Here is a 6,655-nt window from a genome sequence, read left to right as displayed (position 1 = left end):
TTTTGGAATAAGGTCAAAGTGTCCTTATCACTTTGATTTCTTTTTTTTTTTTTTTTTTTTTTTTTTTTTTTTGGAGTTTTTTGGGTTTTGTTTTTGTTTTTCTTAAACCTATCTATACTTTCAAGTGGCCAAGAGAAAAAGGAGGAATGGAACTGTGCAGCACCAAGGCCTCGGAGAGGGGCTGGTTGCCACTAGACAGGATGGAGGGCCAGCTGCACGTGCAGAGCCAGGGCTGGCAGCCGCAGGGGTCGCTGGGAAGAGCCGCCTGTCCTTCATGGCTTTTTCTACCATGTTTTTGCTGCAAAAGAACATGGTGGGTATGCTAGCTTTCTCTTAGCCAGTATGAATTATTTAGATTTCCAAGGCATTTTCTTGATACACAAAAGGCTATTTTTAAGTACCGAGAGAAGGAGGCCACAGGAGGGACAACACTGTGGGACTTCCCAAAGCTCTTTGTAGGTAGTGCCAGAGGTAGGGCCCTTGCTCTCATTTTTCTATGTGCAGAATAGAGGATCTCTCCTGAGGTGGGCCATGCCCCCCACTTTATTTTTGGAAAAAGTTAACTCCCAGACAGTCCTGGAAGACCATGCCATGTGGAGGCATTGTCAGAGGGAAGGGTCTATTCTAGAAGAACATGGTTCTGGCTTCTGACAACAGTCCAGCTCCCTCCATGAGGTAAAGCTGACGACCCAGGCCCCGGGAAAGGGACTGAGGGAGGGAGGGAGAAGAAATGTCTACAAAGCACAGGAGACTATTTTTGATATTTATAGCTATATATTCAAGGCACCTGCCATGAGCGCTCTCAGGATGGGGACAGCCTTCTTAGATGAGCCATGACAGTCACGGCCTGAGAGGCACAAGCAGAAACATTCTTCTTGTTGCCTTTCTGCATAGTAACCTGAGAAAAGGGAAGGCAGGAGAGGTCCCAGCGAGGCTCAAAAGAGAAAGGCCTTCCCATTAGTTCTTAGACCCTCAAACCTCACCCGGTCATCAGTTTCCATTCCAGGGCAGGAAGAAGGCCGCCGCCACCGTGCTGTTTAGTTGAAGTTAGTACCAAATACACACCATTTTGCTACCTGGAAAGTCAGCTTGCCATCACATCATGACAAGAACCATTGACAGAGAGAAAGAGACACTACATGCTTTCATCATTCAGTATTGGATGACTCAAAATTCCAGTCCTAACGACAGGCATCAGCCTCTAGCATTACAAGTGTGGCTCCCACTTGACAAGATACCGAGCTTCGTTATGCAGTTTTTAATATTATTTATTATTTTAAAAAAGTAATAAGCACAAAACTACATACATTGTATGTCATTTAAAGTATTTATGTCAAACAGGGTGCAAGTGTGAACCCAAGGACTGGAGCACAAATTTCTAACTGCCTGGGGCAGGGCGAATGTGAGCATTGGTGTGTGTCTGCCTCCAAGGGAGGTGTTAGTGGTCAACAAGACTCCGAGGATGACACTGAAATTCCGTTTCTCTCCTCATCTATCACACTGGAGCAAAACTGGCTATTTCTGTGAATGATATAAAACAGGGTTCTCTGTAATGGTATTGTATATAGTATATGTTTATTGTTAAGTTGTTATATTATAATAAATATATTTATAGATCTAGACTCGGAAGCCAATGCAATGTCTTTGTGTGCCATTGTCTTTGCCTCAGTGACACTACAGTCCTGTTCTTGGTCATCAAAAGTGTGTATCCTCCTACAGATGTAGGTTTGGATGATTAGAGAGGACCCTTTTGCAAAGGGACAGAGACAGATGAACAGTAACCTCCAGTAAGAAACAGCTGAAAGTCAAAAGCAGACTTAGAGACTCAGAGATACCATGGAGTTGATGCAGCCTGTTCCCTGAGCTCCTATGTTCTTCTTATCACAGCATGTAAAAGCCCCACAGCTTGCTTTTGCCCCCTTCACTTCTGCCCGAAGGCCCCCTTTTCTTATTTTCTCAATTCATCAGCCTGGAGCTACAAGATACTTCCTCCAGGAAGAAAATCAGTGATTTCCATGCTGAGACCCAGGCAGGGTAGCCTTCCTGCTTCCTCAGTTGTGTCTGAAGGGTTCTCTGGTCTATCACACAGACCCGCTTTGCCATGCCCAGGACACCTAGGCAAGACTGCTTAGCATGAAATATGGAAATGCCTCTGTCAGGAAGAAAGTCTAGGAAGAAAGGGTAGATTTTCCAGCATAGTCAGCCACATTAAGCCTCCATGTCCTCGATCCCTAAATCTTACCAAGACCTAGTGTCTCCTTGAAAGCAAAACCTTAATAAGCAAAAACCAGCACAGGAGGTGAGAGGAAAGGTTCTACTGGAAACTCTGTTGAAACCCTTGGGACGAGTGGACCATTCTCCTGTCAAATCAGTACTTTCCTAGGAACAACTGTCCTACAAGGACGGACACAGACTGTCTAGAAGAAGCCAATCGTGAAGGGGAAGGTGATAACCTGTAATAAAAGCAGTCTGTCAGCTCCATTATTAACTATTTCATTTGTTTAAATGAAGGAACATGTTCTTGTGGTCCATGAAGAATCTCTGTGTTTTATACCTAACTCTGTGTGGTAAAGAGATCCCATTGTACCATAGACAGACAGCTGAGCACACAGGAGCAGGAGACCCGCCATGGGGACTGTCAAGACACGGCTGTCTGATCTAACAAACTGATGAGAACAGTGCACACCGTGTGCACAGATTTTTTTATTTTAAAGAACTTCAAAATAAGAGTGCAATCAGGGGAAGTATCTCCTGTATGATAAACAGTATCTTCATTAAAGAAAATAGGTAATGTAACTGGAAAATATTAGTTAAGAAATAGGTGTTAGGCCTACAAGAAAAATAAATAAAAGGTATTGGCAAACAGAATCCAAAAGTAAAAAACCAAGTTCAACACTAAAATCTGGCAGTGAATCAGGTAACACTTCATAGCTTTTGAATACCCATAGGGGAAGCTATGCTCAGAAGGAGCAGGAGACTCCAACGTAGTCCTGAGGGCTCTGCAGAGGGGCAGACAGCAAGGCCGCAGGCACCATATATCGTGAGCTGGAGGAGCACTGAGAAATCACTTCTAGACAGCCATAAAGAAATGACATGAACTCTGGGAAAATAATGCCAACTATTCTAGCACAATGGCACGTGAGAGTGACCGGTACTTGTTTGTCGACACTAATGATGCTCTGACCACCATGCTAAGCTCTCAAAGCCTGGATCCTCAAGATTCAGGTACAAAAGTCATACACACAAAAAGAAAATTCATATGTGTACAGATTGTAGCTTAAGATATGCAGCTATTGTGGAAGATGTATATGCCTGTGTATAAATGTACAGAGAAGAGCCTCCTTCGCGAGACTGCCTAGAGATGCTTAGCTCTAACTACTCCGAGACCAGGGTCCTTCTTCCCCAAGCTACCTCAGAAATCCTTATGTCTATACAAGATAACCAAGTGTACAGTCCTGTCATTGTACTCATGGGATTGCAAGCATTTATTATTTCCTCTTTTCAAGACTTTATATAATTATAAGTAATTATATAATTACTTCTGTAATAAAAAGGTAGATATGCTATGCATATGGGTTTCTTTTTTCTTTTTGTTTTCTTTTTTTGCAGTGCTAGGGAAGCACACCCAGGGTTGCATGATAAACCACTGAACTCTGTCCCCAATCCCTGGACATATGCTTTCTTCTAATGAAAGTAAAGTTTCCCTGAGTTTCAGTGTAAGTGTGTGTGTGTGTGTGTGTGTGTGTGTGTGTGTTGACCACTAAGGAAATCAGAAAGGATTCAAATTAAAGTATCTGAGAAAATTATAAGAAAATAGATTGTCACACATACGTTACCAAGATTCTGTGAAGGTCGTTACTTTGTCCTCCTCCTCCACTTCCTCCTCCTCTTCTTCCTCCTTTTCATTTTCTTACTCTTCCTCCGGGATTGGAGACTAGACAGTCTTCACACATGCTAAGCGAGTACTCTAGAACTTGGAATGGAAGTTCTAGAGTACTTGGAGCTCTAGAACTTGGAATGGAAGGTTCTAGAGTACTTGGAGCTCTAGAACTTGGAAGAGTGTCACATTCCTCACCCCAAATAACCTTTATTTCGGTGACATACCAAGTGTAATGTCATATAGTCCTCTTTTTAATTGTTTTTTAAAGGCAGGTCTTTATACATCCTAGCCTGCCCTCAAAACTACTATGTAGCCAAAGCTGGTCTTGAATTTCTGATCTCCCTGCCACCACCAACCAAGAGGTAGGATTATAGGCACCTGCTACCAAGTCAGGCTCTTAACATTTATTAAAATTCTAAAACAAACAAAAAAGTAATTAATGTCCAAGACTTTCTTGGGGAACCTTAAGCTATAAACAAAGTAACTATACAGTGTTTAGAAATACTAGAATCTTGTACTAAACTTGACTTTAATTTTTGCCACAGTGAGAACGTCGGAAAGGCTCTGCTATAATAGCCGCTGAAGCATGATGCAGGTCACTCGCGTGTTTTGATGGAGCTCAGAGTTCCTCAGGACTGTGTTTTCCTCTGTGGCTTTTGGACTCCAACCATATACAATTTCAAAGCAATGGTTTCTGATTTGTCATTGCTTGAGGAACTAGGAGCTCAGAACATTTTATAATTTAGGTCAAATATATTTTTTTTAATTTTTAATATTTTTATTACATATTTTCCTCAATTACATTTCCAATGCTATCCCAAAAGTCCCCCATAGCGCCCCCCACTTCCCTACCCACCCATTCCCATTCTTTTGGCCCTGGCATTCCCCTATATTGGGGCATATAAAGTTTGCAAGTCCAATGGGCCTCTCTTTCCATTGATGGCCGACTAGGTCATCTTTCTATACATATGCAGCTAGAGACAAGAGCTCCGGGGTACTGGTTAGTTCATCATGTTGTTCCAACTACAGGGTTGCAGATCCCTTTAGCTCCTTGGGTACTTTCTCTAGCTTCTCCATTGGGAGCCCTGTGATACATCCAATAGCTGACTGTGAGCATCCACTCCTGTGTTTGCTAGGCCCCTGCATAGTCTCATATTAAATAACACCTCACTGGACATCTCTTTCCTTATTATCTGAATCAGTTACACCTATGAAATCACAACAGCACACTTGGGTGCATCCCATTCTGGCCTCTAACTTTTTACACAGTCAAGGGTGAGGGTGATCTTGACTTCTGCTTCTTTTGGTTTAATTCCAAGTCCTGGGGTCACTGGCATGTGCCAACCCAGGGTTTCACGCATGCCATGCACAGCTACAACCACAGCCCCTGCATTCCCTCTTTTGGCCATAGTGTTCAGTTCTTGGTGCTTTCCAATGGCTCCCAATTCAGCAGCCACACCATGAGTTCACGTCTTAGCAATTCATCCCTCCTCTTGACAGTTACCTCTACCTTCTAACACCCAAGTCCTTGCAACAGATCCCAAAGACAAACTAGAGTCCTAACAATCTTTGCCCCAGCCTCTTCTGCAGGTAGAGAGCTACAGGGCAGCAGGATCCATGTTTGCATTGATGCCTAATGGGAGGGGGTGGGGTAGGTAGGGCTGGGAAGATCAGAATTGAGTTTGAATCTCCAGCATCCACCTAAAACAAAACAAACCACCCTGGCTTAACTATGAAGACCTGTGACCCCCAGCACTGAGGAAAGGAGACAGAATTCTGTACCTAACTCGGTCTCTGGGGCAGCCAGAACCCCAGAAGAAAAACTCTCAGGAGGCTGTCCAGACTCAGTGTCAGGTGAGTTCCAGGAATGAATTCGTCTCCTACAGCAGCAGCATCCATAAGAGAAACTGGGTATTCTCTACAGGACCACACCACATGCTGGGCTGCACATGTGAACTGGCCAGAATCAGGTGCACAGCTCCGGGTCTAAACTCCAGTGCTGACCACCTCCAGGTCCCTCTGTGTGCATGTGGCTGTGCATCAAAGTTCCCATAAGCCCCGAAGCTTATGATAATACATGTATTGTCTTATGAGTCTGGACACTGTTAGTCTGAATTGGGGTCTGGGAGCTAAGACAAGGTGCAGCAATACCTGTACCCCTCCTGGAGGCTGTAGGAAGATTCTAATTTTCCTGTGTCCATGTAGTAAGTAAGACCCACTGTGATTATATCAGATGCCCCCCAAACCCCCAATAACCTCCCAATCTCACGTTAATCATGTCTTCAATGTCCCTTTACCATGTAAGGTAATGAGACATACAGGGAGCAATTAGCTTACCAAAGGGACAGAACATAAAAGTACTACCAAGCTACTGAAATGTGACTTTGACAATGGCAATGCAGGCACAGAAACCAGCCCAGACTGAACATAACCAGGTTGACTGTGTGCTTTAAAAAAAAAAAAAATGCCCTCTCCACAAGACTCTAACCCTCACAGATGATATTCAAAATTCCTAGGACACAGCTCATGATAACAGACAAACACCAACCATGAGGCTGCACAGATGCTGAAGTGATTCTAAGAAAATAACAATCCTAAAGATTGAAGAATAGGAAGAAAAAAATCTTTATTCAAATGCACGGAGGGGCCAAAGAGATGTCTCAGTGGTTAAAATTAGAGCCCTTGTTGAGCCATGAAGACTGAAAAGTCCAGATCTTCGCAACTGGGTAAGAAGTTGACTTTCTGCAGACTCGCACTGTGGGTCCCACCACCCCT

This window comes from Mus caroli, chromosome 12 (genome assembly GCF_900094665.2).
Source record: "Mus caroli chromosome 12, CAROLI_EIJ_v1.1, whole genome shotgun sequence".
Taxonomy (NCBI): domain Eukaryota; kingdom Metazoa; phylum Chordata; class Mammalia; order Rodentia; family Muridae; genus Mus; species Mus caroli.
This window is presented reverse-complemented; position numbering follows the sequence as displayed.